Below are 25,845 nucleotides of genomic sequence, written 5' to 3' on the forward strand. Positions count from 1 at the left end.
CATCTCCCTGCTCATCTCAAATACCTGCCCCCAGGACACAACCTGAAATCATAGACAAATATGCAGTATGCTTGGTAAATGGCGAAGTCTAAACGCAAACTGTCTCCGAGAGCATGCACGTTGTAAAGCCATTTTCGTTGTGACGCTCGTCAGCCATTTACGATTTTGTTTCTGTCAAGCTTGCTACCGTGTGTGACAAGTGCGATGCTGTAATCACAGGTCTGAAATAAGTTCACAGATGTGCCAGTGTTGATGGACGTTTGAATTTGTGATTCAGATGTGTTCAAGCACCAGAAATACCAGCCAAAAAACAAACAAAACAAAACACATTGTATCCTTTCAGACATGCTCCAAAAAGATACCTGCTCCCTGGCTGTGTCTATCTATGTATGCACTGTGTGAGTACATGGCTGTTCTAGAAACATACTCATGTTTGTGTCATGCGTCATGTTCTGACGTTGATTCTGCTACTGCCCAACAAAAATTTGTTAATGTTACCTTCAAATCATACGTAGTATTTGTGTCATATTTTTATGGAGTTTCCAAAGAAAGTATAGGGTTTTTGTCTTGTGTGTGAGTGAAAGATAAACCGGTATTATTTTGTGTCTACCATGTTTTGCTTTTAAAACCTTCATGAACACATTAATAGCTTTATGAGCAGACATTTTAACGAGAGTCAATACAGAGCCGATTGATATTGGGGGCCTTTTGGTCAGTCCTTACGCTTCATGAGTATGAAGGTATGATTCTCTTGAAGTGTCAGTGACAAAGAAGCAATTCTTGTGGAACAAACAATATGGGAACATCGCTTTCTCAACAATGGAGTTCACATGTATGTAAGAATGTGTGTGTGTATCTGTGATTGTGTGTGTGTGTGTGTGTGTGTGTGTGTGTGTGTGCTGTGTGATGGCATCTGTGAAAGTGTAAGCTGTCATGTGGCCATCAACAATGACTGCAGGAGAATGTTGACATCATATGGAAATCATCTTCTTGATGCCCTACATGTTTGATATTGCTAACTGATGATCCTAGTCTTCGCTAGTAATTGAATACCTACATGACTTAAAAAAGTGGTAGAAAAATTCAGAGGGGACACACACTCTAATATCAAATATTTCATATGTATTTATGTGAAATGGTTAAATCAACTGCCTGTTCTTGATCAACATGATCATGTCCTAGTCAAATATTTTGTTATTTCTGTTCATGGATGGAACGTTCTGTTTTATTGTGTTAATAGTCAAAGAGAGGTCTGCTCTAGAATAAACGTGATCTTGTCGTGGTGGGCCATACTTGTACCATTCTCCCCTGAGGAGAAGGGCATTTTCTCTGGACAGTGGGAGAGCATTGTAGTGTTTAATGGCAAATGAGGGAAGCACTGCTTAATGAACTTCAAACTACAATGTGCACTTCACATGGGCACGACAAATACAATGTAATCTGAAACTTCATGCCATTATTAAGTGGGCATGTTGGTGATCTGTGAACACTGCCGGTGCTTAAAATTCATATTTAAATGTGTATTACTGTCAGAGTTCTTAACTTTTAATACAGGCCTGTTTAATTGTTTGATGCATGGTGGTGATGATGGCTCTTGTTGTGGGGTATATTATCAACTGAATTTTCTAACCCTAAGGTTCAAAATCCTGTTAACTCATCAATGTCCAAATTGTAATTAAACAGTCATTAAGAGGAAGTTACTGGTTAGAAATCCTGCTACTTTATAACTGGACCCCTACTTCCCCCTTCAGTAGCATGTGGCCCTTCGAATGGAACATTCTGCATGTTGCCTCCACTACAAGTGAACATCTCAGTCGTGTTTCATATCTTGATGCATTTGGTTTTATTATCCAACTAATTTTTTGTTACTTATAAAAAAAAAACTTATTGTAATCGATGTTCAGTATCAACCATAAGTACCTCAAGTCATATCATCCTATTCCATTGTACGAGGCTGTACTTGTGTAACAGAAGTCGACTACACACTATTATTCAGTATGTTATGCATAATATGATGTTACATCTCAGCTGGAGCAAGTGTGCTTGCACAAAAATGTGTTTGTTTTATGGTTAAATCTAGACCATAATTTTCTTCTGTTGAATATACATCAACTGTTACTGTGACACAGTGTATCATACTTTATACCACGCAAAACTATCTGTAAAATTGCACTCTTGTCTCCTGTAGATCTATGCGTGCATACACTATGATTTAGCTGGTTTAATGTAAAATGGTTCAAAAAATTGTGAGGATGGACTGAATGATAAAAATGGAAAAACATTATGCTGATGTTGTATTTGGGAACATTGTGTTGGGTGCATTTTAGTTGGTCCTGTAAGTTGACACCATTCAAACTCACTGTATTACAACTAAATGTACCTTGTTGTAGTATTCCTATAATTATTTCAGATTTTGTCAATTGTGGTTTAAAGACATTTTGATGTTTCATGCCAATACATGTACAAATGTACAACCCAGAAAGAAAGAAAAAAAAATGAGAGAAGGAAGTGAAATAAACAAAGTTAGGTCGAGGTACATGCACTTTTTTTTGCAATCTACTTCCCATCGTCATGTGCTTCTGTGTACAGTGATCAGTCAACTTAAGTGCTTGAGTTAATTATTAGAACCTTCCATTATCGGGGTCATGAATGTGAGGCTGTTTTCATTTATCTTTATTAATCATAATATGCAGTTATCAGTTCAAGGTACAATGAGGGAGGGAGGTCGTACCTCCCTAGTACAATGTACATCATGAGAAGTAAACAATCATGTCGAGGCAGATTTTCCTCAAATGTTGTGCACATTGCCAGTATTACTGGTACGCAGTTGAGGATACAGGACAAGTCATCGTACTGTGCATATTCCTACAAATACAACTTGTACATGTACAAGGAAGCATTGTGGTAGGATCTTACTTGCACTCTATTGATCTTGGTATCTTTTATAAGTCATTTACAAAATGTTTATTCTAGTCTGTGGCATTAGTCTGTCATGTTCTTTTGATCTGTCTTCTAAGTGCATCTGTGTATTAATAGGTTAGATCACAGTACCGTCATTTATGTGCAGTAATATGAGTAAGTTACTGATTGACATTAGAGTGTCCTGGGACACAAAGAAACTTAATTTCATTGGTCATTTGATTGGTAGGAAAAAAGAAGATTGTATTCAGATTTGGAAGAAGAACATTGTATCGGGGACTTCCTGTTCCTTATAGTTGAGTGTTCCAGCTCAAGACCTATTTATATCGATCAGTGAAGCTCTGCGGATACAACATCCCCTTACAGGGTAGCACAGCATTGTTTTGTTGTCATCTAGTTTTATAGGATTAGTCACATGCAATGTGTGGAGAAAAAGTGACAAACAAACTTACCTGTAATAACTGCAGTTGGCAACACTGAATCAGCTGGCAGCAGAGAGAAATGTTATGCCAAAAATGCCTCCCAGAGCAGTTATTGTATTATTTACATTTTGGGGTAAATCACTCCTGTTTGGATTCATGTAGGAGACTTGCATCACCATGACAGCGGATACCACAGATATCGGGGATTCCACCAATGCTCTGCGCAAGACTCCATCGCGGGAGCTGGATTCTGAATATCCAACACCGCAGGAAATGGCAACAATGCTCCTCCCTCTAAGTCCAGGGACCGCATCCAGAATGACAGCTCTGATAAAACGAAGGCAGACATGGCAAAGAAGAGCAAGGAAGACAACCGGTATTGCAAAAACCAAGTACATGTAACGGTATTAAAGGCCATCTTCATCCCCCTTGGTGAGATGATCATGTACGTTACAGACGTGGTGACTGATCTCTTAATGGGTGTACACTATTTCCACAGCGACTATTACTTTTGGGGCATCTTGACCTTCATCTTCGTGCTCATCCCATCCCTCGTCCTCCAGTGTTTCAGCTTCCGGTGGTTCGTCTCTGACTTGAAGAACGACTCTGACCACAAGAACAAAGGTTGGGCAAGGAAGCTGCTGTGTTGGTGTGATTTGGTGGCCACGCATGTTCTCCAGCTTGGTATGCTCAAAAGGTAAGGTTAAAAGGGGGGGGGGGGCGGTAGAGGAGAAATATTTTCTTGAATTACCCAGCCTCACATTTTTATTATTCATTTTGTTTTCTTTTGTTTTCCTTTTTTTTTTCTTTTGCCCCATAGGGTGTAGGATACATTAGATGTGATGGGTTCTCAATTCTTCATGGTTTGACAATTTTGTCATTATAAACACGGCTTGAAACAAGTCACAATAATACGGCCTGCATATGGACACTCTATGTGGTATAATGGACAAAATCGGACTTTGATTTGCAACTGTATCCTTGATGCAGGGCATGGAGAGTTGCGTTAATCCTGAGTCAGTGGTCAAGATTGATAAGCTTCAATTACGGTCATCAGAGGGACATTAACTTGTGGCAGATATGGTGATGACTTGAAAGATGGAGGCATCCAAGGTGATTGATTTCTGCAGCATTTTTCTGGGCTTGTATCTCATGTCAACCTGACCGCCTGAAAAAAAAAAAAGTCTTCAATACACCAGTGACATTGCTATACATTTTGGTTTATGAGAGAGAGATACACTAACCATGATTGCTCCTAAAATCTGCAAATGATGCCCACGCAAACCTCGAGTTTTTCCATAAAGGCCGTGTCACACCCTTCCGGGCAAGCCTTGCGTGCGACTTGCAAAGAACAATTTTTACTACCCGGAGGTCCCCGGAATGAGCCGCACATGACAGTACCTAGCATGTATCTCACCCGTAGTCACCCGGAGGTGTGCACGAAAATCTTTTTACCCGCAACCATGTTTAAGGCCGTGTCACACCAGCCTTGCGTGCGACTTGCAAAGAACAATTTTGACTACCCGGAGGTCCCCGTAGATATCCGCACATGACAGTACCTAGCATGTATCTCAAAAGTAGTCGCCCGGAGGTGCGCACGCATATTTTTTTACCCGCAACCGTGTTTAGGCCCTGTCACACCTTTCCGGGCAAGCTACTCGGGCTTGTTACGTGTAGGGATTTTCTAGCATACCGGACATTCCTAAGGGCGGAAAAGGATTTGTGCGAGTCAGCGCATGTATCTTACTTGCTGGACGCGTTGACTTGCGAGTATACTGTGTGACCTTTGTACCAGTCGCGTGGGGGCTGACAACTTAGTGAAGGAATTCCTCTAATGGAATGGCTGAAATCTCACAGAATTTCATTATCTTGGCTGCATACGGGACTGCGAAGTACCTGCATGGGAATTGCCTGGGAAGTACTGCCGCTAAGGGTCTCGTACTGGCGTTCTGCGTGGACCTCTACGGGCATTCCCGCGACTCACCCGGAAAAAGTTTTGGTCATGTTCAAAACTTGGCTGCGGTTAAATCGGACTTGCGTGAGCACCTCCGGGCAACTACGCGCTAGATACTGTCAGGTGCGGACCAACTGCGGAGAGCTCCTTGGAATAAATTTGTTTCCCCGCAAGTCAAGCCGCAGAAGTTCCCCCGTATGGTATGACAAGGCATGAATGAAAATTGCAAACATTCTTGTTCGCTCGCTGAAAATCTTCTACGTGCTGGAAACTACCTCCTCGCTACAAGCCCGCGTTATGGTGTGACACGGCCTTAAGGCCCTGTCATACCTTTCCGGGGCAAGCTACGCAGGCTTGTTACGTGTAGGGATTTCCCAGCATACCGACAATTTCTGATGGCGAACAAGGATTCGGGAGAGTCAGTGCATGTGTCTTACTTGCTGGACACGTTCTACTTAATTCTATTTGCGGGTATACTGTGTGACTTTTATACCAGTCGCGTAGGGGCTGACAACTCAGTGAAGGAATTCCTCTGATGGAATGGCAAAGTCCCACGGAATGTCAATTAGAGAGCTTTAGATTTTAGACGCGCGGCCGTTCAGAGGAAAGAAACATGTTCTGAGCGTGCGCAGAAGCGCGCGTCAAGTCGATCTATTTTTAGCTTGCGTCGCCTGAGTTTTTCACTACGCGTACTGGGCTGTTTTTACGTCCGCACAGTTTGCAACGTAGAGAGCTACTTCACGCACCGATCATATGGGGGTGCGATTTTATTTTTTTATACGTTGCGTCTGGGCAGCGTAATCTAAAGCTACTTTTCTACACGACGCAGGGGAGAGGAGAACGTCCAACGCGCTCGTCATCTCAAACGTCCGCGCGTCAAAATCTAAAGCTCCCTATTATCTTAGCTGCATACGGGGATTGCGAAGTACCTGCGTGGGAGTTGCCTGGGAAGTGCTGCCGCTTAGGGCGTCCTACTGGCGTTCTGCGTGGACCTCTCCGGGCATTCCCGCGACTCACCCGGAAAAAGTTATGGTGTTGCTCAAAACTTAGCTGCGGTTAAAGGGATGGTACAGTATTGGTGGAGATGAGAATTGGGCTTTTAACTTTTTGCGAGATACCAAGAAAACACATATGATATAGTACAGAGCATACCATTTTAAGAGGAATTCAAAGTTTATTTGATGAAAATCGGGTGTGGAATGACTGAAACATCAAAAAACAAACTAAAACAAAGCGATCATAATAAAGTGTGGGTCCCACACTGTATTAGAATCGCTCTTTTTTTGATATCTAAGCCATTTCAAAACCAATTTTCATCAAATAAATGTTGAATACCTCATAGAAATGCTCTTTCATATTTTATAAGAGGTTTTTTCATTATCTCACTAAAAAATGTTAGAAACCTGAAATTAGGTCTCAACCAAAAACTGTACGATCCCTTTAATTTGGACTTGCGTGACCACCTCCTGGCAACTACAGGCGAGATACGCGCTAGATACTGTCAGGTGCGGACCAACTGCGGAGAGCTCCGGGGAGTAAATTTGTTTCCCCGCAAGTCAAGCCGCAAAACTTCCCCAGATACGGTATGACAAGGCATGAAAATGAAAATTGCAAACATTCTTGTTCGCCCGCTGAAAATCTTCTTCGTGCTGGAAACTATACCTCCTCGCCACAAGCCCGCGTATATCATGCCCGGAAAGGTGTGACACGGCCTTAAAGCAAGCTGTGCTTATTAATAAAGCCTGCACGTGTTATAAAGTGCATAACCTTGTAGCCGTAGGTACCATAGTGTACTTGTCATTGCTGCCTTTGAAATACTACATGTCGCTACATGTAGTAGGGCCATTGCTTTGATGACACTAAGAATGCTCTAGAAACTGTATATATTAGTCAGTTTATTATCAGTGCTATTTGCTGTAGGGACACTGATCAATCAGTACGTACAATGTACATGTATTATAAATAGGATTGCACAGTTTTACAAGCTTGTACATGTGTTACAGTTGCATGTAAACATCACAAGTTCCATTAAATGGAAATTAAATTTTAATCCCCACTGGAAATATCCAAGGGTGATGTTTGATGAACAGATGAATGATCCTTGGTGTACTGATTAATGATACCTCAGACATAAATCAATGGGCACAGGTTACTATAAGCCAAAGTACAAATCTCGGCGATACATGTAGAGTCCCAACACCCTAACAAAAAAGTCCTGTGGTACTCCCTGTGGTACTTGTCGGTACCACACAATGTACCACACACTTGTAATGTTACCACAGGAACTGTGTGGTACTGTACCACAGGCTTGTAGGGTACTTCCTGTAGTACTTGTCAGTACCACACAATGTACCACATAAATAAATGTTACCACAGGAACTGTGTGGTACTGTTTTACAGGCTCATGTGGTACTCCCTGTGGTACTGGTTGGTACCACACAATGTACCACACAAATATATGTTAACACAGGAACTGTGTGGTACTGTGTCACAGGCTCGTGTGGTACTCTGGGATGTACCACAGGGCAGTACCACAGGACATTACCACAGGAAAGTTCCACAGGACAGTACCACAAGACAGTATACACACAAATTGTCCTGTGGTATTTTGGGACGTATACCACACAACAGTACCACAGGACAGTATCACATGAATTGTCCTGTGGTATTTTGGGACGTACCACAGGAGAGTACAACAGGAAAGTACCACAGGATAGTACCACAGGACAGTACCACACGACTTGTTCTGTGGTATTTTAGGACGTACCACAGGACAGTACCACAGGGCAGTTCCACAGGACAGTACCACAGGGAAGTACCACAGGATAGTACCACAGGACAGTACCACAGGAATTGTCCTGTGGTATTTTGGGACGTACCACAGGACAGTACCACAGGATAGTACCACAGGACAGTACCTCACGACTTGTCCTGCGGTATTTTGGGACGTACCACAGGACAGTACCACAGGGCAGTACCACAGGACAGTACCACAGGACAGTACCACAGGAAAGTACCACAGGATAGTGCCACAGGACAGTACCACACGACTTGTCCTGTGGTATTTTGGGACGTACCACAGGGCAGTACCACAGGACAGTACGACAGGAAAGTACCACAGGATAGTACCACAGGACAGTACCACACGACTCGTCCTGTGGTATTTTGGGACGTACCACAGGACAGTACCACAGGGCAGTACCACAGGAAAGTACCACAGGACAGTACCACACGACTTGTCCTGTGGTATTTTGGGACGTACCACAGGACAGTACCACAGGACAGTACCACAGGATATTACCACAGGACAGTACCTCACGACTTGTCCTGTGGTATTCTGGGACGTACCACAGGACAGTACCACAGGGCAGTACCACAGGACAATACCACAGGGCAGTACCACAGGACAGTACCACAGGAAAGTACCACAGGATAGTACCACAGGACAGTACCACACGACTTGTCCTGTGGTATTTTGGGACGTACCACAGGGCATTACCACAGGATAGTACCACAGGACAGTACCACACGACTTGTCCTGTGGTATTTTGGGACGTACCACAGGACAGTACCGCAGGATAGTACCACAGGACAGTACCACACGACTTGTCCTGTGGTATTTTGGGACGTACCACAGGACAATACCACAGGAAAGTACCACAGGATAGTACCACAGGACAGTACCACATGACTTGTCCTGTGGTATTTTGGGACGTACCACAGGACAGTACCACACGAATTGTCCTGTGGAATTTTGGGACGTACCACAGGACAGTACAACAGGAATTCCTGTGGTAATTTTCGATGTATACCACAGGAGAGTACCACAGGGACTGTCCAAAATCCCACAGGAACATCATAATATGGTGCTATTCCACACAGAAGTACCACACAGCAAATTAAATTCGTAAGTACCACAGAAAAATGCCACAGGATATTCTTTTTTTTTCTTAACATTTTATACCAGAGGACTATCACATCAGGAGAATATCAAACAGCAGTACCACACAGGAGTACCACACAGGAAAATTGTAAGGCAGAATCAACTGAAATTTATAACAAAAATACAAACAAAAAAGCACATATTAATATTCCTCAATTAATTGATAGATGAGTTATGCTGTGAATTATAACAATTGATTTGCCATTACTTATCCTGTCCTATACTCCTACAGTATTACCTATTTAGTGAAAGTGCTGATGTAAAGCATGAGAAATTTCATAAGGACTTCTGTGGTACTCCTGTGGTACTCCTGTGGTACTCCTGTGGTACAAATTTTTACATAGCTCATGAATATTTATAAAAAGCACTCTAGATTTTAGAAAATACATATATGACTTAAAAAGTCAAAGTATTAATGATGGAACTTACTTTGAACTTTATGAAAGATTGTCTAATTATGTTATGTTATTCCCAATATCATAGATATTGTTATGAAAGTGTAATTTCATATCTTGATAACAAAGTATAATCGAGTTAGTAACCATGCCTTAATGCTTTACGGATAGACGGCCATATATATATGTACTGATAGGGTCGATGGCTACCTAGGAATAGAATATGACTATATAGATCTATTATAGGACTAGATTGGCACTTGGCCATTAGACTCTTGTTTGAGGTTATGTTAGGAGTAGGACAGGTTATTAAGTAGGGCCATGTTTGTCCTGAAATCCATCACTCACCTATCAGGAATATTCCTTGAAATGTGGCTAAAAGTCTCCCAGATTTTTTTTTTCGATCTATCCTGTGTGGTACTCTCCTGTGGTACCATGGAAATGCTGTGTGGTACTGCCCTGTGGTAATGCTGTGTGGTAATGATCGACCTGTGGTACTGTCCTGTGGTACTGTCCCCAAAATACCACAGGACAGTTCCTGTGGTACTGTTCTGTGGTACTACTCCTGTGGTACTGCCCTGTGGTACGTCCCAAAATACCACAGGAATTCCTGTGGTACTGCCCTGTGGTACGTCCCAAAATACCACAGGAATTCCTGTGGTACTGTCCTGTGGTACTGTTCTGTGGTACCGGTCCTGTGGTACTTTCCTGTGGTACTGCCCTGTGGTACGTCCCAAAATACCACAGGAATTCCTGTGGTACTGTCCTGTGGTATGTCCCAAAATACCACAGGACAATTCCTGTGGTACTGTCCTGTGGTACTTTCCTGTGGTACTGTCCTGTGGTACTGTCCTGTGGTACCGTCCTGTGGTAATTACCACAGGAGTACCACAGGACTTTTTCGTAAGGGCATTGTGAAGGATAATCCAGCAAATGATATCCAGCTACAGTTGAAGGAATCCATCCAGTCACTGCTTCAGTGGTAGCAATGTCCGCAAACATTAAAATGGAGTCGGTCACCAATGAAGGCAAACCAATTCGCCACAGGCAATACGTTTCTCTGGCCCTATCTCCACAAATATAGCAGGTCACCAGGTAAACACAGGACTGACCATAATGATTTGCTTCAGAGCCAGAAGAGATGCGACTCTCAGAGCACAGTTGTTGGGTACTCTGTCTACTTCATAATTTCTGTGGCTCATATAGATGCATTCACCCTTTCTTGAATGCTCTGTAAGTATCCCCAACCTAGAGCGACACAGCTGTGAGTCAACGGCGTAAATCCGTGCTGAGGAGTGGGGGGGGGGGGGGGGATGATCGGCGATAGTCACCATCACCACGATTACAAGCCCATAACCGGACGGGTGCAGCCAGTGGCGTACCGTGGCGGGTTGGTCAAGACATGGGGGGGCACCTCGTGGAAAAGTAATTTTGAGGGTGTGTATGCATGCTTGCTTGTGCGTGCGTGTGTATGTGTGTGTGCGCGTATGTGCGTGTGCTGTCAGTCTGGAAACTGTAATGGGGACTGCAATACATAACGGAATGTGCATGATACATTCCACTGCGCAGTCATTTTTTCCTTATGGATTATGGAATGACGGTGTGAAACGACAAATTACTGGCAGCAACATCAGGAGAATTGCAAAACAATCAAATGCGAGCGAGCGGAGCGAGCAAGCTTGAAAATTTTGACATTTTACAGTCCCCAAACTGCCGTTTGTAGCTATATTTTTTCGCTTTGGAAATTAAGGGGACGCACCGGACGCAACTGCTGGCAATTACTGGCAGCGACATCAGGAGTATGACATAACGATTGTATGCGAGCGAGCGAAGCGAGCGAGCTTGAAAATTTTGACATTTTACAGTCCCAAAACTGCCGGTTGTAGCTATATTTTTTCGCTTTGGAAATTAAGGGGGCGCACCGGGCGCAACTGCTGGCAATTACTGGCAGCAACATCTTAGTAGAATGGCATAACGATTAAATGCGAGCGAGCAAAGCGAGCGAGCTTGAAAATTTTGACATTTTACAATTCCCAAACTGCCGTTTGTAGCTATATTTTTTTCGCTCTGGAAATGAAGGAGGGGGGGGGGGACGCACCGGGCGCAACTGCTGCTGACAATTACTGGCAGCAACATCAGGAGAATGGCATAACGATTAAATACGAGCGAGCTTAAAAATTTTGACATTTTACAGTCCCCAAACTGCCGTTTGAAGCTATATTTTTTTCGCTTTGAAAATTAAAGGGGCGTACCGGACGCAACCTGCTGGCAATTACTGGCAGCGACATCAGGAGTATGACGTAACGATTGTATGCGAGCGAGCGAAGCGAGCGAGCTTGAACATTTTGACATTTTACAGTCCCCAAACTGCCGGTTGTAGCTATATTTTTTCGCTTTGGAAATGAAGGGGGGGACGCACCGGGCGCAACTGCTGCTGACAATTACTGGCAGCAACATCAGGAGAATGGCATAACGATTAAATGCGAGTGAGCTTCAAAATTTTGACATTTTACTGTCCCAAAACTGCCGTTTGTGTAGCTATATTTTTTCGCTTTGGAAATTAGTGGGGGGGGGGGGGGGGGGGCGCACCGGACGCAACTGATGGCAATTACTTGCAGCGACATCAGGAGTATGACATAACGATTATATGCGAGCGAGCTTGAAAATTTTGACATTTTACAGTCCCAAAACTGCCGGTTGTAACTATATTATTTCGCTTTGGAAATTTAACAAGCTTTCACGCGGGATAATGTAAAAAAGTAGGAATAAAGTAGGAACAAAATCTCTAAAAAAGTAGGAAAAAGTAGGACATAAGAGGGAAAAAGTAGGGCATTAAAGAAAAAAAAGTAGGAATAAGTCAGGACATGTGCAGGCTTTTTGGAGTAGTTTTCGTCGATACTCACCAGAACTCTTGATGTTACATGTAAATCTTAATTTGTGCTCACAACCCTGCTGCCTCAGCCTCACTTTTGCTCCTGGGAGAGCCTGGTAATTTTGAGCGATGATGAGAGCTGGTTGAGCACTGCTCCAAGTCCTAGGCTGCAATATCAGTGGGATCAATCACATCTGCACAGGAGCAAAAGCTGAGGCTGGCAGCAGTCTTGTGGTTGATTGGTGTGTGTTATCCCTCTTTCATGCTGAAGAGGCTCTCCCCACCAGTAAAAATCTGCAACTAAGTCTGCTCATCATTCCTGAATACATATTATTCAAGTAGCCTCGCACAATTTTTTTTTTGCGGGGTTTTTCACCAAAAAAGTAGGAAAAAGTAGGAAAAAGCAGGATTTTGAGCAAAAAAGTAGGAAAAGTAGGGACAGTAGTAAAAAAGTAGGAAAAAGTAGGAAAAGTAGGGCCACTTGAAAGCCTGAAATTAAGGGGGCGCACGGGGCGCAACTGCTGGCAATTACTGGCAGCAACATCCTAGTAGAATGGCATAACCATTAAATGCGAGCGAGCGAAGCGAGCGAGCTTGAAAATTTTTGACATTTTACAGTCTCAAAACTGCCAGTTGTAGCTATATTTTTTCGCTTTGAAAATGAAGGAGGGGGGGGGGCGCACCGGGTGCAACTGCTGGCAGTTACTGGCAGCAACATCAGGAGAATGACATAACGATTATATGCGAGCGAGCGCAGCGAGTGAGCTTGAAAATTTTGGCATTTTACAGTCCAAAAACTGCCGTTTGTGTAGCTGTATTTTTTCACTTTGGAAATTAAGGGGGGGGGGGGGCGCACCGGGCGCAACTGCTGGCAATTACTGGTACCAACATCAGGAGAATGGCATAGCGATTAAATGCGAGTGAGCTTGAAAATTTTGACGTTTTACAGTCCCCAAACTTTGTTTGTAGCTATACTTTTTTGGCTTTGGAAATTAAGGGGGGGGGGTGCAACGAGCGCAACTGCTGTCAATTACTGGCAGTGACATCAGGAGAATAACATAACGATTAAATGCGAGCGAGCGGCGCGAGCGAGCTTGAAAATTTTGACATTTTCCAGTCTCAAAACTGCCGTTTGTAGCTATACTTTTGAATAAGGGAACGCACCGGGCGCAACTGCTGGCAATTACTGGCAGCAACATCAGGAGAATGGCATAGCGATTAAATGCGATCGAGCGGAGCGAGCGAGCTTGAAAATTTTGACATTTTGCAGTCCAAAAACTGCCTTTTTGTAGCTATATTTTTTCGCTTTGGAAATTAAGGGGGGGGCGGATCCGCCACTGGTAGTCAAGGGTGTCGGTTAATGTTCATGATTTGGGGAGGTATGAAAAGCGAGGGGGCGTCGAAGTGGGGGAAGGATATCCAAAATCTGCACTGTAGAACATCCTCTAATATTATTGTTTGTGTTTGTGTGTGTGTGTGTGTGTTTTATATACCTGAAAAAGTTAGGAAAAAGCCCAGGTCAAGTCTTAATATTGGCAATGCAAGGCATAGTATATAAAGCAATACTGCAAAAACAAAATCATTAATGATCTAGCTTTGATATAACGAAGCGTAAGGTACAAAGGTGTACATTCTATATACATCACATTGCGCAACATTGCAGCGACTCTTTTTGCCGTTCGGATGTTCTGAGCACACTGCGCACATCCTGCTTATATTCAGAATGCCAACCAGGAATCACGCTGAATCGCAATATTTTGTCGGCTCCGGACTTTTTGAACAATGTTTCACGCTATATTGTATCTCTTTAATTATGGTTAAAAGAAATCTTAGAAAAATATCTTATTTCTTGATCCCCCTTTCATGTCGATTACAAAAGTAGTTTACTAACCCTTGAATTACCATTTTTGGTAAGTTTTTTATTCTTTTTTTTTACCAGCGGACTTTTCCAAGCGCGCGCGAATTAAGTCCAGTTTTAAGAGTATTGTCTACGCGACGGGTCGCCGAAAAAGCGCTAAAAATCGAGAAATACGCCGTTTTCTTGCGGGATATTTTGCTTATAGCAAGCCGAGAGTGTGTTGATATCAAAGGTCGTATGAGTGTACGATCTTTGATGGTATCCACAAAAGCGCAAAAGAAAAACAAAATTTACGTACCCCCTAGGCAATTACCCCTATGATTAGTGTCTACGGGAATTATTCAATGCAAGGGTTAAATGCAAATGTCTACTGCACCAGTATTCGGTCACCAAAGAGCGCCGCAACGTCCCCGATGCTATTTTGCACCAACAGGGTAGAGCGCGATGCATTTTCAGCGGCCTTGCACACGCATTGACATTGTACATTGAGCGCGCATATCGTGCAGTGTGACTGCGACCGAGCAAATGCTCCTCCAACGAAAAAAACAATCAATTTTAATTTGAAAAATCATCAAAATACGGGCCAGTTTGTGACGACGGAGAACGAACTTTCATAAATCCAGAAGGACATAGTCCTTCAAATAGGCCTAAACGTAAATTTCGGAATTCTTACGAACATTTGAGCAGCGAAGTCCGATCGTTTGGGAGTTTATGTTTTCGTATGGTAGCGGAAAATCGCAAAGTGAGAAACGGGAAATTTTCGGAGTGGTCACTATACCATGGGGTCAAAACTTAAAGGTCGCACAGAATTTGCAAGGGTCAACCGATTATCACCAAAATCTAATCGATTCTTTCCTGTCACTATCCAGACATCCCCTGAACATTTCGTGCAAATCCGTTTACCCGTTCTCTTGTTATCTTGTACACAAACAAACAAACAAACAAACAAACACACAAACAAACAAACAAACAAACAAACAAACAAACAAACAAACTAGAGAGGGGCCGTCAAAGGCGGCAGACCCACGCCTAAGTACAAAGTCGGGGTAAACATAATAGTCCAGGCTAGAAGGCACCCAACCTTGTTTTTTGATATATACAATGTTTTTTGATGGTTTCTTGTCAATTCGAGGGTGCTGATTCCAAATCTGATTGATGCCACTCGCATAACCTTGAGCATTTTCGACAAAATGCAAAAATCCAAAATGGCCGCCAGATATGCTAATTCGGCCGTGATAAACACAATAATGTGCATTATATGACCAATTATTCCACCAAACTTTGTACATTTCTATTCCTAGAGTTACTCCATCTGCATTTGCAAGCGAATTTTCATTTCATATAGGTTCATTTAGCATTTAAAGCTCATTTTGTTATTCAAAATGGCCGCCATTCCTATGCTTATGTACTATATGAATGGCAAAACATATGCATGGAAATATAGAACAAATTTACTGTATTTCCAGTCCCGTACCTACGCTATCATAAAGTGTTGCATGTTCAATATGTTGGGTGTCACTTACAATATATAGGGGGCCTACATATATGAGCATTTAATATTCATAAACCTTACGATGTTGAACACAATTTCTCGCAAGGAATCAATGTACCATCATATTCTACATGCCGGTTGAATATAAAAATGTAATACTAACACAATATATTAAGGAGCCTAGATACATGGTATTTATCAAATAATGTTAAAAATGGAGAGGAAGCTAGAAAGCAAAGCTTGTAATATGCATTCCCCTAAAACCATATTAACAAAGTACAAAAAAAAAATCCTATACAGTAAGTGCAGAGATACATGGTTGCGGACAAAAACACATCGGACATTAATGACACAACTAAAAACCCTTTACACTGTAGATTTTTTTTTCCAGCAAGGAGTTGGGGGGGGGGGGGGGGAGGGAGCAGTCCTGAGGCGAGTTCGAAATGGATCATAACCTCCATCACTTTGATATGACTTAATTTAGGAGTGCCGCCTTGATATTATCGAGCAAACCTGATTTTCTTCTTGAATTAAAACAACAACAAAAACTGTTGAAGGCATAAACGAAACTGTCCTAATGCAATACCGTACAAACTGTTCATTAAACATCACCCAAGGAGCAATGTGAGATACCTCTTTCAGTTCTCTCACAGTTCCTAGGTGTTGATAATATACACTTTGACATCATGATCTCATTCAGTCTTGTCTTAAAACTAAAACTGTCATTTTTATTGTCTTTAAAGAACCCTTTAATTGTATGTTTAGCAGCAGGCGACATCAGCCCCAAATGTGCAGAATTCTCAGGCTAAAGATGCATATTAGTCCTGCAATTGTTTTGATTGCAACCACATCTGGTGATGTTCAGCACTTCCTCAGGGGTTAGAGGGCGATTACTTGCCATAGAAATAGGATGAAGACATGAAGACTTGCTTGATCACCACCCGTTGAAGCCCTGTGGCTTTGTTGCAAGGCCAGAGACAGTGTTGTAGGTAATTTGGGCGGTATCAGAGATGACATCAGACCAGCATCTGCACCAACTTGTTTTGGGGTCAATGTTTTCTAGTTACAGTAGGGAAATCTAGGCTTGTGGGATTTCAGGCGCATTGATGGCAGGTTGTTCAAGGGGGCATTTCATGAAGTGTTTTGTCAGATCTTTTCTTTTTGACAAACTGTTATAAGCTATTAAATCCTTGCATCTGATTGGCTGAGAGCAAATTTGTCAGACAAATTTGTCAGACAAAACGCTTCATGAAATGCCCCCCCCCCCCCCCCCCCCCCCCCATGCTATCGTGTTTGGAATGTCAGGGTATGCGTTGACGGCACTGGTGACACTGGCCATCCTTTCCTTCCAGTGTGAGGGAGAGTGATCGAGTGTCAGTGAAAGAGGGTGGACTTCCTTAGCCTATGCTTGGAAGGCTTGCCACAGAGAGCTACCTTGAACATAGCGTTGGCAAGATGGTTACTAAGATGGAAGGCGTGGGTCTGATGATAATCTAACAAAGGTTGGGGCAAAGTCTCCAGAAGATGATGTACTCCACTATTGTCTTGAGATGGGTCAGTACTCGGCTCATGTCATCCAAGGACTTTCTATGAGACGTAAAGGCAAGATCATCTGCAAACTTCCTACGTGAAGTGAATATAATGTCACCACATAGCCTATGTTAAAAAGACCTCTAGTGGAGTTAGTTTACAGCCACAAGTAAGGAGGCCATCATTCCGAGTCCTAACACAGCTGGTCTGGTTACCGAGAGCAATCCTGAATCTGCAAATGCTGAAGATTAAAGACAAGCAATGTGAAGTTGTTATAACACTGCTTTCAGAATGAGGCAGCACTGTACAGATCTCAGAGTCTCCCTCGACATCATAGGCCTATACTCAAACACATTCACTCCGAAAAAACGGTGGTAAAATTCATCTACCATATATAATTCATCTGGGTTAACATTAAAAACTTTGGGGCATTGTTTTCATTTCAGAGATTTGACAACAGGAAGTGAGGTGGTCCCTTTTTCCAATTTCCCCTGCCTCATGTTCTTTCTCGGATGAGGGGACTGAAAAGTTTGTATAATATCGCTTTTAGATAATGTAGAACAGGACAGTTAATTGGAAATTTCATTTGTGTCATCATCTAGGATTCAGCCTTTTAATTCAGTAAATCAGAATGAATGATTTAATGTTGAACATCTCAAGTCAAGTACTCTCTAAAAAAATCGAGTGAAAATATTCACTCTTAAAGGAGTGAATAAAAAAAGAGTGGATTTAGAGTGAAATTGGAGTGCATTTTGAGTGAAAATGTTCATTTTCACTCGTTTTGGAGTGACTTCAGGGATCACTCCAAAATCTTCGAGTGATCCCTGAGGTCACTCCAAAATGAGTGAAAATGAACATTTTCACTCAAAATTCACTCCAATTTCACTCTAAATTCACTCTTCTTTGTATTCACTCCTTTAAGAGTGAATATTTTCACTCGATTTTTTTTAGAGAGTAAGTATCAAATGTTCATATCTAATAATTCCTGATAAACGATCTTGATGTTGGCGTCAATTCAAGTTTTGGTGGATTTTTCCAAATACCTGGGGAAAAATTCAGATTGAGGTAGCAAATTTGGATGTTTGCATCAAAAAAAAAAATAAAACAGCCTTTATTAGTAACAACCTTCTGATTTATAATCAGCACACAAATTGAAAAACAGTGTACCTGAGTGACAGAAAAAAAAAAAGATTATTTTTTTTTATTTCACACGCTCTGCCGTTCATATTGTGCAGGGGTATATGAGTGGCATCCATTTTGAAGTTTTGTATTAAGAAGAATATAATAAGCCTAAAAACAATAAACTTTCTGTTTTTTCGCTTGTTTGTTTGCTTGTTTTGCTAGTGGCACTCATCTGATTTGCATTGCACAAGCAAAACTTGATAAAAGCGTAGGTATGTGACTGAAAATTCGTCTTCTATTTCTATGCATATTTTTTGCCATTCATATAGTACATGAGTATAGGAGTGGTGGCCATTTTGAATTGAAAATAAGCTTAAAATACTAAATGTACCTCTTCAAATGAAAAATTTCTTGCATGTGCAAGTAGAATTACTCAAGGAACAAAAATTTAAAAAACTTTGATGGAATAATTTGTCATAAAATTGACATAAATAGGATTATCATGGCCAAATTAGCATATCTGGCGGCCATTTTGGATTTTTGCGTTTTGCCGAAAATGCTCAAGGTTACGCGAGTGGCATCAATCGGATTTGGAATCAGCACCCTCGAATTGACAAGAAACCATCAAAAAACATTGTATATATCAAAAAAACAAGGTTAGGTGCACTTTCTATGGAGCCTAGCCTGGACTATAATGTGCATTCGGTCATCTACCAGAATTCGGTGCTTTATCACCAGCCAGTGAGTTCTACCAAAGATCGTACACTGAAGTGTACGATCTTTGGTTCTACAGTCACATCACACGCAAATCACATAATTACACATACGGTATTAACACTCATTCACGTACAGGAAAGCCCTTAAGTCTCCTCCAAAAATCCATCGAAAATCCCAAATTCCACCGTCAAAAGTGCAGAATCGGAACTTTTCCAAGCGCGCGCGAATTAAGTCCAGTTTTAAGAGTATTGTCTACGCGACGGGTCGCGGAAAAAGCGCTAAAAATCGAGAAATACGCCGTTTTCTTGCGGGATATTTTGATTATAGCAAGCCGAGAGTGTGATGATATCAAAGGTCGTATGAGTGTACGATCTTTGATGGTATCCACAAAAGCAAAAAAGAAAAACAAAATTTACGTACCCCCTAGGCAATTACCCCTATGATTAGTGTCTACGGGAATTATTCAATGCAAGGGTTGAATGCAAATGTCTACTGCACCAGTATTCGGCCACCAACGAGCGCCGCAACGTCCCCGGTGCAATTTTGCACCAACAGTGTAAAGCGCGATGCATTTTCAGCGGCCTTGCACACGCATTGACATTGAGCGCGCATATCGTGCAGTGTGACTGCGACCGAGCAAAATGCTCCTCCAACGAAAAAAACAATCAATTTTAATTTGAAAAATCATCAAAATACGGGCCAGTTTGTGATGACGGAGAACGAACTTTCATAAATCTAGAAGGACATAGTCCCTCAAATAGGCCTAAACGTAAATTTCGGAATTCTTACGAACATTTGAGCAGCGAAGTCGGATCGTTGGGGAGTTTATGTCTTCGTATGGTAGCGGAAAATCGCAAAGTGAGAAACGGGAAATTTTCGGAATGGTCACTATACCATGGGGTCAAAACTTCAAGGTCACACAGAATTTGCAAGGGTCAACCGATTATCACCAAAATCTAATCGATTCTTTCCTGTCATTATCCAAACATTCCCTGAACATTTCGTGCAAATCCGTTTACCCGTTCTCTTGTTATCTTGTACACAAACAAACAAACAAACAAACATACAAACAAACAAACAAACAAAAAAACAAAACAAAACAAACAAACAAACAAACAAACAAACATACGGAACCCTTTACATAACCCCCTGCCGATTTTCATCGGCGTGGGTAACAAACAAACAAACAAACAAACATACGGAACCCTTTACATAACCCCCTGCCGATTTTCATCGGCGTGGGTAAAAATAGCTACCAAACCCACTGGGTTAGAAGTAGACTTGTTTTGTAAAGTGTACAGTATGTATTTCACAATTTAGCCAATGTACAGGTACTTCCTAGAACATTCTCAATTTGGTGAGCTTTTCCTTTCTCTCATATTTTTTTTTGTACCTGTATTAGCAATTTTACAATATGAACCTTCTCCACTAATCTTGTCAGTCGGTATACGTACACAAAAGCAACCATACAATACATATCTACCAGTATGTACATTAATGACAGATGGTGTGAGCTATTCTTAGACATTATGTATTTAAGATAATATATTTGTCAGCATACAAACAGCATACATACAATGACAAATATCAACTTGTGGTTATTCACATTACGATAATGGTTATTCCTCCTATTTTGCCCCCCCCCCCCCCCCCCCCACAAGATACTGGCGCATCCTGAAGTTTGGCCTGCAGAACCGCAAGGAGGCAGACGACCAGCTGATGAGCTCTGAGAACTGGAACATCACCATGCTGCGCCTCCTGCAGGCCTTCATGGAGTCGGCCCCTCAGCTGGTTATCCAGGTGTACATGATGGTGGAGATGGAGGAATTCTACTGGCTTGCAGGTAAGCAGCGAGATCCACCTCCTCCCCAATCACTTCATTCTCACACACATTTTAAACTAATATGTAGATTGGTCTCATAATTATGTTTCCTTTTCCAGAATGCTACTAGGTCGTACAAAATAAATTCCCCACTTTAGATCCGTGAAGGAAACCCAAACCCAAAGAGAAAAATGGATCGAGTGAAAGCAGCAACATAAGTAGAACACATCCGTGAAAGTTGAAGGAAAATCAGACGATAGATGCAAAAGTTATGAATTTTTAAAGTTTTGGTGTTGGAACTGCTGGATGAGGAGACTACTTGAGTTTATGACGTATGTGTGACTGTGGACAATATCAAAAAATATAAAGAAAATTCCATGTAGGATTCACTTTTCTAGCATGATGAAAGAGTACTTGACTAACTCCTTTCAGAAAGCAAGGGGAATAATTGCGGCTCTTAACATAATATGTCAGTATCAAGATGATGGAATGGGTAATTTTCACGAAAAAACAATTGTAGAATTCCCTTTACACTTTCTGTATATTGTTGTCCACACATACATCATAATATCTAGTTGTCTTATTCAGCGGTTTCAACACCAAAACTGTAAAAATTAATAACTTTTTCATCTATTTGCCGATTTTCCTCAAACTTTCAGTGATGTGTTTTACTGATATTGCTGCTTTCACTCAATCCACATTCCTCTTTGCGTTTTCTTTAATATATCATTCAAAAATATATATGTATCAGATAAAACACTGACATTGATATGAGCAATAGCTGAATAATGTGTACAATTTTGTTGAAGGTACAATGTGATTTAAAAATGAGAGCATATATCCGTTTCATTAAATTCAAGAATTATTTAGGTTCAATTTTTGCTTTATTTTCAGCCCCCTGTACAAAATTTAACTTTGCACAGGGGTCAGTTGATGTGCATGGGAGTGTGGGGTTAACACCCTGACAATGGTCCTGAACAATGGCCAAGATAACATTTTTATGAGAAATTCCACAATCACAGCTAGTATTTATTCATCCAAAAATGTAGTGTATGCAAGCACATGAAAACATGTCCTTACTTTTTTTTTTCTCATGCGCATGTATTTTACCTTGTACCATGAATTCAGACTAGCAGTGCCCAGGGAAATTCATCATGAATAAATATTAATTAGACATTTGTGTGCCTTGGAGCAAGAGATCAGAAGCATAGTCAGCAGAGCTCTGAAAAATGGTATTCAGATGATCTTTGAAAGAAGAAGTTTGCATGCTGGTGTACATAACAAATGCTGGGTTTGCGGTTCACCATGTGTGATTGTGGTATTCGTGGTATTCAAGTCTATCGTTAAGGGTCATTGTAAGTACACACTCACATGCACATCATTGGTTCCTGTGTAAAGTCCAATTTTGTACAGAAAGTTCAAATTTTGCCACAATCAGAATTTAACTTTAAAAATTCAACATGAATTTAATGAAACTGATGCATGCTCTCATATTCAAATCATTTCTAACATTTACTAAATTATACACTTTTCAGCTGTTACTCATATTGATGGTAGTGTTATCTGATAGTATTTTTTGTACTATCAAGGATAAAAAGTGGGAAATGTTTTTTGTAACGCCTAGTAGTGCAGTATATTCATATTCATTTCACTGCAGCACACCCACCTGTCAATATGAAGATGATGGATGTTTATGAGTGCAATGGACTGAATATTTCATTTCAAAGAGAAATATGAAAATGATCAATTCAGTGATCAAATGACGAGCAGCCTAGTTGAATGGATCAAAATTTAATTTTTCACCAAATAAAATACCTTGTCCTGTACTAGAATGAAATTAAAAAAAAAACACTTTTAGAATTTGCTTTTTATACAAGCAACACCTAAAAAACCCCCAGATCCTAGTCATTTAATGAACTGAGAAACAAGGGAGTATGTGCGAGATCTGAGATCGAGAAAGTGCTGAGCGCTGTATGCTAGTTTTGTGTGTGGTACACCATACATGTATCTTGTTTGGTTAAAACACAAAACTTGGTTCCTTGTCTGTTTGTTTTCATCCGTTTCTTATTTCATTTATCAGTATCCCTTTTGATTCCAAGGCTAATTCATTAGCTTCCCTGAGCCGAAGTCTCAACGGACTTTGCTCTTCATCTGGCGTTTATCATGCGTAAACTTTTTACATTTACATCTTCTTACCAAACCTATTAATAGCAATTGGCATTTCTAGGGCAATAGGGTCTCAAATTGTTTAAATGATCACCATCAGGGCCCCCAATAGAAATTGTAAAAATTTCCCTCTCAAGAACCAATCATAGAGCTTAGTTGATACATGTATGGTACTGTAAGTAAAATGCTGACTGTACTTACATGTAGTTTCAAGTTCGTTCATGGTGGACCCACAGGTGCATGTTTTTGTGATATTAATGTGACTACAAAAAGACATGGCGAGGGAACATGTAAATTGTGCGGAGTCGAGGGGAAGGTGCATTTCAATGTCTTTTGTTAAACATTTCAGTACTTTAGCAATGATTGACAGATGAGGTCACAAAAGGAATATTGATTGTGAAGGATTTTTTGTGTTCTTTCCAAAGTAATCTGAAGGAAAATAGAAGAAAAAAAATCATGAAAAATGTATGAAATGATTCTAGATATTCGTTTCACGACAAAAGTGATGTTGAGGGTATCATAGATCAACACAAACCAACATGCATATATTATGGATTTCCGGGGCCCTTTAAGTAATCTTTGACAATTTTCTTTAGAACCAGAAATGATGGAGCCAAGTTAATACTGTAAAATCTACAATGACATTAGTTTAAATTTTTTTGGTTTCTTTAATGGCAGATCCAGGAGTGTCCATCCCTTCCCCAGTTCATTGTTTTTTTGTTTTTGTTTTGTTTTGTTGTTTGTTTTTTGTTTTTTTTTTTGGGGGGGGGGGGGTGTCAAATTGGGGGATAAATTGTACATTTTTATCTTGTTACTGGAAAGCCAATGATGAATTTTCATCAGAATTGGCAGGTATCATACCAAGGAGGTTATGATCTCAATCTATTCAAATGACCCCCTGTTTGACCATACACCCTCCCCCCAAAATAAGGAATCTTTTTAAATGTTATTCTCCAGAACCAGAAGGGATAGAACTAAGACATACTTTGCATTTTACAGGTGCCTCTGTTCTGTTTTCACTGTGGTCACTGGCAAAGGCCCTGGAAGCATATCCTGAGGCTGAACGGAATAACATCACATACGTTGGAGTCGCATTGCGTATGGCTTGGAGGCTCTTCACTATAACATCTCGGGTCATTGCCATGGCCCTCTTTGCCACCATCTACAAGTGGTGGGTGTTTGTGGTGGCCGGCGTCCACTGGTTGGTCATCACAGTGTGGCTGGTCTGGCTGGAGACGTCCTTCAAATTTGAGAAGGTCCCCTTTTACTGTGTCATGGGCATCATCCACATCTTCTGTCTCTTCAACGTCAAGGAGAGCCCAACGCGATACCGCGCCCTTTTCTTCTACACCGTCATCTTCGTGGAAAACACCGTCATGGTCGGGCTTTGGTACAGCAACCGGGACTCGCAGGAGCAGATGTACAGCATCCCGGCACTTGTGTTCGTCTGGGGCGGCTTCTTCGTGGGCATCTTCTTCATGGCCGCCTCATACTACGGGTTCTGTCACCCCAACGGGCTGCTGCCGTACTGCATCTCACCCACCCGCCGCAAGGAGAGTCCAGAAGATATATCGGAGAAAGATCCACACGTGCAGAATAAACTGTTGGACAGCCAGTAAACGTAGATCACGACCATCTGTTGTGAGGAAGGGATGAAGTGGATGCCGTTAATCGACCCGAGAGCTCATATATAGATGATCAAACACATAAAGTGAGGAAACCTGAGCAACTTCCCTGCCGAGTCAACCTTTTCTCTTACAAGAGCCGAAGATGCATTCATCCAGATCTCCTTCTCAAGCATGGACACAAGATTTAGAGCAGCGTTTATTCGTCGTCAAACTTCCCCACTCAACCCAAGTCCCTGCCCCAAGGACACAGCCTGAAATCATAGACACGTATGCAGTAGGCCTATGCATGGTAAATGGCCAAGTCACAACGCAAACTGTCTCTGAGAACACATTGTAAAGCCATTTCCGTTGTGACGTTCGTCAGCCGTTTACTGCATGTTTTTGGCAAATTTGCTGCAGTGCATGTCAAGTGCGATGTTGTAATCACATGTCTGAAATAAGTTCACAGATGTGCCAGTGTTGATGGATGTTTAAATTTGCAATTCAGATGCCTTCAAGAGCCAAAAATATCAGACAAGAAATAAATTATATGCTTTAAGACATGCTGCGAAAAGATACCTGCTCCCTGGGTGTGTCTATCTATATACACTATGTGAGTACATGACTGTTCTAGAAACATACTCATGTTTGTGTCATGCGTCATGTTCTTATGTTGATTCTGTTACTGCCCACTAGATTTCCATAGTTAATATGACCATCAAATCATACGCAGTATATGTGTCCTACTTTTGTGGAGTTTCCAAAGAAAGTAAAGGGTTTTTGTCTTGTGTGTGAGTGAAAGATATGTTTGTGTCTGCAATGTTTTGCTATCAATACCTTCATGAACACATTGATAATAATGGTTGATCTTGTTCCATTTTAAATTCTTCATTAAAGATTGTGAAAAAAGTTATGGAACAATTTTGTCCTGCCATCCTTTCTTTTTTTGAAAAAAAAAACCCATAGTGAGTGTAGTCGCTTCTTTTGGTTGGCATTATTCAAACTCATTGTATTATCTGCCTCGCT

At 41.4% G+C, this 25,845-nt stretch overlaps 1 pseudogene; it reads left to right on the forward strand.

The window, feature by feature from the left end:
- Positions 1-3,518: 3,518 nt before the first annotated feature.
- LOC139713170 (XK-related protein 6-like) lies at positions 3,519-24,831 on the forward strand (annotated as a pseudogene).
- The last annotated feature ends 1,014 nt before the right edge of the window (positions 24,832-25,845 follow it).

The sequence above is a fragment of the Diadema antillarum genome, unplaced genomic scaffold, assembly GCF_040938485.1.
Source record: "Diadema antillarum isolate AM-2024a unplaced genomic scaffold, OU_Dant_1.0 seq00001920_RagTag, whole genome shotgun sequence".
Taxonomy (NCBI): domain Eukaryota; kingdom Metazoa; phylum Echinodermata; class Echinoidea; order Diadematoida; family Diadematidae; genus Diadema; species Diadema antillarum.